The sequence below is a fragment of the Porites lutea genome, chromosome 8 (assembly GCF_958299795.1).
Source record: "Porites lutea chromosome 8, jaPorLute2.1, whole genome shotgun sequence".
Taxonomy (NCBI): domain Eukaryota; kingdom Metazoa; phylum Cnidaria; class Anthozoa; order Scleractinia; family Poritidae; genus Porites; species Porites lutea.
Genome location: NC_133208.1, coordinates 26,868,820 through 26,876,924, shown reverse-complemented (window position 1 = coordinate 26,876,924; position 8,105 = coordinate 26,868,820).

Sequence of the window (8,105 nt, the reverse complement as noted above, 5' to 3'; positions counted from 1 at the left end):
GGAATTCTTCATTGTCCTTTTTTTTTTACCAGAAAAATTAGCACTGTTATCGTTATTGAAGGAGGAAAACACCTCTCCCGATTGCAAAATGCTAAAATTTCTGACATTTGATAACTTGTTCCGGCCACTACGACACTCGCTAAAACTCGTAGTAGAATGACGACGGCCACCACGAATTCCCGCCCAAATGACGCTGGTTTAAGCGCGAGCACTATACTGACAAAATCTCGCACTCGTAGTCGTTCTCGTCTCAGAATCTAACGCTCTCTAATAAGAGGTCTGGGTACGAGATTATAATTTCTGCATGACGATTTTTCCTCACGAACGCGAACCATTTCCCGTGGAGAGCGTAGGGAGTGTTTTTCGCTTAGCAAGATTGGAAGTGTACTGTTAGAAGACACAGATAGAAAGGGAAAGTTCAAAAGAATACTCAGTTTTCTTTTTGTGGAAAAAGAAAAGCTTTCAGCAAGGAAAATTGACTTCAATGACTTCGACCAAGTTTTCTACACGGCAGAGCGCTTGTACTGTTTTGAAATGCAACCAAGACAGTACAGTTTGTAAAGAATTTTCAGTAAGTTTTTTACATAATATCCAAAGAAATTACGCTTTCAAAAGGGAATTTTCGTATTTATAAATGTTCATAGAAGAATTTTTTTTCCCACAAATCAGTCTGCAGGATATATTTTTTTCTGAAATAACCCATACCCCCCCCCCCCCCCCTCTAAAGTCAAATTGTCGGCCCCTAAGTTAGCACCATAATATGGCTGTTAGTAATTGATGCACTTCAAGACTGTTTCACGATTGGTGGACTTCGATGTCTCAACTGGACAGACTTCACCGAAACTTGACTGGAAAGCTTTTAAAGACCCTCTTGAGAGCAGTGAGTAAATTTAAGATATCCCTTGCATTAAAGCTTATACAATTTCTGATAATGCAGGAGTCACACAAAATAAAAGTGAGATTTTGAACACTGCATTCGTATGTATTTGACATTATCCCGGCTGATAGTTGCCTTAGAGCAGTGTCATGTCCTTGTACAACGTTTTAGACTTGAATGATGTCAGTTTGGCGGCTTCAGTACCCAAAAAGTGGGATGGAATTATTCAGTACAAATTGCGACAGCTCAGTTCATTACAGAGTGCCATGGATAGTTCTACAACATTGCGAGAGCCTTTTTATTACGACACGACACGATTTATTGCAAAATGCGACAGGTATTACACGGTGCGTTGAAACGCAAACGGCCAAATGGCCACAATACATCGATTCCATATTTTGTGATTATCTCATAATCAGTCACAATTCCACGGAACCCCCCTGAAAAGTACTTATTTTTAACTAACGCTTCTACTTGTCTAGCTTTCCTGTTAACTTTTTTAACCCCTGAGAATGACAAGCATCCAATTTCTCCTGATAAATATCATTGCTCAATCAAACATATAAAACGTGAGAATAAGAAAAAATATCACCAGATATAAAGCTCTTGACTATTCAAAAAGTTCTTCGCATCAGCACCATTCGCCACTTACAAACGAGAAGGGAACTGGTGCCAAAACGCATCCAGCAGTTGTTTCTGGGATCGTTACTAGGCACGCGCCGGTCAGAAGAAAAAGACGAAGTAGTACCAGTAACAGTCCCAGAAGTCTTTGCGAAAGTTGACTTGACCCAGGTTTCTTCTCGTTCCTAAATTGGCGTATAGGTAGTGTATAGAAAACAGTGTGGAGAATACACCTGCTGATATCAGGGTTAAAACGCACTTTTGTTCACGTTCTCCTTGTCAAGGAAACTAGTTCGTGTTAATTAGTCGAGCTCGCTTTAGAAGAGCGAGACTCTAAAAATGCAGGCGTTTCTTTTTCTTTTTTTTTTTTGTGTGGGACCTAAATTGTAGGCCAGGCGTTCCTAACGGAGACCGTGGAAACTGGGGATAAGAATCGTGACGACTTTCATTGTATACAAATGAGTCTCGTGATGAGCATGCGGTTTATTTTCGGCGATGACTGAAATGACGCATGTAAGGTTGGCAATGATGTAATTTTCCCCGAATCGAGGTCCTTGATTTTCGTGTAATTATGCACGACATGCACGCGTATTAAAAAGTAATTATCCCGTGTAGGATGAGAAAATATTATAGCAGAGAAATCCTGTTTTGTGGTGTATTGAGGCGTTACGTTTCTCAGAATATTGTCGCAATTACTGGAACTCTACAGTTAAATAGATTCACTTCGTTGTATGTATTTAATTGATAGATTTTCGCAGTTGTTAAGATGTGAAGCCGCTTTGTACTTTATAAATACTTGAGATATCAAGTATTTACTACTGGAAGCAACTTCAACTACCTTTCTAAGGCTTGATTTCCACTGTCGCGTAATTTTTACGTGCGTGCGTGGGTAAAATTTACGTTCGCAAATGAAATAGAGGCAATGTATGAAAGGTCGCACGTAAGCGTAAAAGTAGAAACTCGCTCAACTTCACGTTTAATCTCAACACTTTATATCTTGCTTCTATTTTATTTACGTGATTAAAATTTACGTGCGTTAACGTGCGGAGCCAAAAACGCGTCAGTGGAAATCCACCCCAACGTTACGTATGTGTCACGCATGTGTTTGTACGGACAGCTTTCCTCGAAAGCGTTCATTACCTTGGAGCAAGTGATTACTTCAGTGGTCGGAAAAAAAAAAAAAAAAGAATAATCTTTATGATCAAAACTTCAAGGTTTACTGGAAAATCAGGATCGAGGATCGGAGATTGGTTAGAAAAAATCGTGGATCGTGGTGATATGGGCCGCAGACTGTAGATAAATTTCACAGAACATAGCCCCGTTAGCTGTACCGAACACTAAATTCAAGTAAGCTACTTCGAGTCTGTCTGAGGCAGTGATTGTTTTGACGAGAAAGTGAAATTTTCCTGGAAAATGAAACGCTTTATCCCAGTGATACTGTGATAAAATGCATGCTGTGTACAGCTCTAAACATTGTACTCTGAGACTGTACGGAAATATTAAAAGCAGATAGTGTACTAAACTATATTTTATAAAAGGGACAACAAATTCAGCAGGAATACGCGCGAACAGAATTAACTGTCTGTTGTAAAAGGTTCTGCTAAGCTTACACATTTTTCCTGTGCTGAACATATACGGTACCGAGTCATATCTTGGTCCGCTGCGAAGAAGCTATATATTTTTATCTGACAGAGTCATGGGCCCCTGATACAGGGCCGTAGCTAGGTTTTTTGTAATGGGGGGCATTATCGCGAGTGCCGAACGCAAGAGACTTGTAAGAGGGTCGGGGGGGTACCCTGCCCCAGAAAATTTTCAATTTTGGAGGCTCAGAAACGCTATTTTAAGCACTTGTCATGAGATATGTCTACGAAAAATCGACCTCGAATATGAAAATGGCAAACAATTGCAAGTCACTCTAATCAAAACAACTAAGTCTAAAGAAAACAAATCCATTAACAGACTTGAATTGTCTGACTCAACAGGTCCGGGGGGCAGCTGCCCCCCTTGCCCCCCCCCGCTAGATATGGCTCGAATGAGCATTAAAAGTGATAAAACACGGCTATGTTTTAAACTAAGTTTTTCTCTAAAAATTACTCGAAAAATAGACAAACGTAAGACAGAGGTTTTTGAAGCTGTTTAATAATTCACACTTCGTGTTTTATTACGATTAAAATACTCTAAACAGCGCTTAACATTAGGAAAGAAGACTAAAAAAGACAATAACCAAATTCAAACAGGGAACGACAACTTTTGACTTCTTCTTCTAGCAAAGCTAAGATCACCCTGCACAGCCTCCTTTTGTCTTCTTCAGGAGGAGGAGAAAAAAAAGGCTCTACCTGAATCACGTCAAACCTTTGAAGTCACCGCAGCTCAAACTTCTGACCTAATCAATCTTTTGTCAAACAGGCTTATTCGAGTGCGAGTACCCGCTATTTGATAAAGCGATGGTCACAACCGAACCCGCTGTAGCAAGTGCTTGGCTATTAGACCTAAGCTATATCCTGGCAACATGCCGTGCATGCTCATGAAAGATCTTATTTGAATCATGTACGTAGAGTCTTTCTCAAGCATCTTTTTTCTCATCCCGCGAGCAGAGCCTCCTGTTGTCTTCTTGAGTGAGGAGGAGAAAAGGAGGCTCTGCCTGAATCACATCAAACCTATGAGGTCGCCACAGCTCAACTTCTGGGCTAGTCAATCTTGTTCTCTCTCGTCAAACCGGTTTTTCGAGTGCGAGCATCCGTTTCTTGATAAACCGATGGTCATTAACCGATCCCGCTGTAGCAACATGTCGCGCATGCTCAACAAAGATCTTACTCCATTCATGAGGAGTCTTTCTCTAGTACGCCAAAATTGAGCAAGCGAGAGAAAGGCTCTGTAGGATGAGCTAAAACTAGCTAACCTTGCAGACACAGATTACTGACGATCATAGGGCAATATATTCAAACTGAAACTGAATTAAATTTGAGGAAAAGAAAAGGAAATATATAATGAAAAACTGAAAACTTTCCTGCAGGCTGTCGCACAGGCTCCTCCAAATCCTGATCTGCCTGGAAAGGCATAAAAGGTAGAAAATTATAATTACTGAATAGCATACAGACACCTTGATTGCAAATCAGGGTCAGAGAGGTTTTACGGATCCGGGTAGTGCTTCTTACTGGATGGAAATTTGCTTTAACCGATCAGAAGCACTACCCAGATCTGGGTAGAAGGGAACTTCTACACTTGTTTCTCAGACGTCATTTCGCGCGCAAAACAGTGGTTGCGTCGCGAAATGTTTTTCATTATTAATTATTAAATATTAATTAAGAGGAAAGTCTTGATTGTCTTTCAAATGGCATGATCTTAATTTTAATACCTGTAACAATTTGAGTAAACTTTTTCACTGCTTGGACAGAAAAAAGTTCTACGAGAAACAACTTACAAGTACAGTGCATCTTGAGCAACCTGCTCATTCACTCTTAAGTTGCAATACAATTAAAGGGTTGGTTATCTCAACGAACTCTAACTTAGGCCGCGGTTTAAGAAATCATAGAATCTCCAGACAAATACTTTTCTAGTCTACACTATATGCTTTCATGAAATTGTTCCCATGGACGGTGTTTAGATAATAGCGTTGGCCAAATTTAAAATGCCTTAGAACGAGGTACTGGTGGAGTTGTTAAACATTGCCTAAACTCCGTTAAATAACTGACATAAGTATAGGTAATAGCATGATTTGTGGTGATATTTGACATAAATACCACGAGTGATATTTCGAAATTGTTATACATAATTACACGAGCCGTTAGGCGAGTGAAATTTGAGACAATTTTGAAATATCGCCAGTGGTAATTATGCCAAATATCGCGTACAAATCATGCTATTATTTGTTTATACTACTACCCGCAAAAGGTTTGTAATTTTCACATGTAGGTATTTCAAATTAAGCTGAAATACCACTGCTCTAAGCCAATCAGATTGCAGAAATTTCTCATGTACTAGTATAAACTAATTTTTCAACTGGTAAGAGATTTGAACAGTCGAAATGCTCAAGCTTAAAATAATAAGTTATACTTACCGCGCGGGGCATTTTGCGGGAGGGCAAAGTTAAGTGAAATTTACACAACAAACGCGTTCTGTCAGTGTGTGTCAAGGTGTTTCGAAATTCCACTTGCGCTAGGTCTTCGCCATCAACGAGACGAACTCGCAATTCAGTATTAAACGGAATATCGCCTTCTAATAACCTGTTTAAATGTAAGAGAGAAACATGCATGATACTAGTGCCGCGTAATCCTTGTAATCTTGAAACCAGAACTGTCCAGTCACCGTGGAGAATTCAACTATTAATGATGACTGTTCAGAGCGGTCTGTTCTTAAAAAGTAAGCACAGTGATGGATGTTCCACCATTTTGTACTGCTCTACCAAAACGACTCAAACTCTCATCACTACGCTGAACTATTGACGTCATTTTCTGGATATTGTAAACATCTTCCAAATTGGTCAACGCTAGCTGGTTGTCAAGAATTAGCCGTGGGATTTTAGCCAAGCAGAAAAAGGGAAATATTTTGAATAAATAATAAATGAGCTTACCTGAGATAAATGTTATTTACGTCCTCCTCATTAAATGGGCGTATTCTTCCTGACAAAAACACAAATGCTTTGTCGCCGTCCTCTCCAGGTATCATATCTTTCATCGAAATGCCATCAGCAAACGTTACGTCTCTTTTTTCAAGATCTTGTATTACCTCTTGTTTAAGGTGAGCAGAGCAACAAATAAGGGACAAAATGTTTGGAATATCTGGACGAAAGTAAGCGACGAAACTTGCTGCTCGGGGCTGCGTTCTAGTGAAGCGGGTAAGGTAACTTAAGATCCCCAGCCAATGAGCCCTGGAGTTCTCTTCAAGCCGCTCAAAAAGACACGAATATCTAGAACGAAATAATCGAAAAAATTAATGTCAACCAGGGTGGATGGATTTTTTAGGAACCTTGAAATGGTTAAGGTCGAATCTCAGACGATTCTACGTAAATCGCCGAGCCCAAGAAAAAGTTTCCAGTAGACTGAAAAGGAAAAACGTCCTTTTCGTACTTTTTGTGTTGATATTTTTGCTACCCACCTGAAAGGCAGGCAGAATGGTGTAGCTAATATCGCCTTGCATGGGTATTGTTTTTATAATTTGACCCAGGGATGCTTTCAAAGAAGTACCGGCATTTTTGTTAATTACTTGGACGCATTTCAAGAATCTAAAGGTGCGTTTAGGCCGACCCACCAACTGGATGCAACGAAGTGATCATCCAACTTCGTTGAATAGGGGCTTGAGTAGAAAGAGTGAATTGAACAGGTATTGCTTACTAAACAATAATCATGGCCTGGAAGGGTGTATTCGGGATCCGGGATTTGACCAAAATATATTTAACTTGAGATATGGCGAGCAGTACGATGTTCCCATCTCTGTTCCCTTGAATCAGACAGTCATAGTTTGGTCAGTCCTCTATTCTTGCGGTCACAGACAACGACTCCAGTCGTTCAAAGGCCCAAAGAAAATTGAGCAGGAAAAAGAAGCGAGGGAGTCGTGGCTGGGAAAGAGAGAGGGAAGGAATCCTCCCCTCTCCCTCTTCGTTTCTAGCAGTGGGGGAAGAAGGTAAAATACGGGGTCAAATAGGAAAAATATCGGCGAGCGAAGGGAGCCGAGCGGTGGCCTGAGGAGGGAGAAAAAACGCCACCCTTTCCCTTCCCCAGACCGGCCTCTCCGCTCGCTTCGCTCGCCGATTTGTTTTCTTTTTCCCCCCAATGCGGAGCTTGGTCCCAGATTACTTGGTTTCTTCCGCTCCTGCTCTTCCTCCGCTTCGTCATACTAAGGTATAATTCAAAATATCAATCGAAAGGCCAAATCTACATCTTACATTTATTTTCTTTCCAAAAAAAAAGCAAAAACAAAAAACGGGATTCGGGAAAGCCATTAAAAAGGTGCGGGATGCCAGATTTTCGTGGAAAAAGAGAGCGAATGCGGGATCAGCACCCCTCCCCACCCCTCCTCTCCAGACCATGACTGATGCAAACAAAGTTTAATTGAGCGTTAGCCCATTCAACATTGAGGCCATTGCACACTAGACTTGCTACAAGTCGACCTCTTGGCGAGCGGAGCGAGCATTGTTTGGCCTCGAAGCGGCCGACCGCGAGCGACGAAGTCGCGAGAGGTCGTCCCGCGCCATATGAAATCCGAAGAAGGACTTTTTTGAAAGTCTAATCGCACACCTGAACAAAAGAAATGTCTGACGATGTTAAATGCTAAAGATCTAGCAACAACAGCACTGTTCAACATGTTGTTCACACGGCTCCGAAAATGTTGCATTCAATAACGTTGAATGAGGTTTAATCAACATTTTGGATTAAAAAGGGTTCAACTGTCCATCGATCTCGTAAATACTAAAGATACTAATGATTTTTCTAAGCTTCTTTACCCAGAAAATCGTTGGACCTGGATCCTAACAAAACTCCCGTCAAACTGTGCAGGCTTCACCAGATCAGTGAGTTCAGTCCATTCCCTTTTTTCCTCCTCGCAATTCAGGAACAACACTCTCACATGGCATTTAGTGGGATCTGGTTTAAAGTCTTGCTGGTCTTGAAGA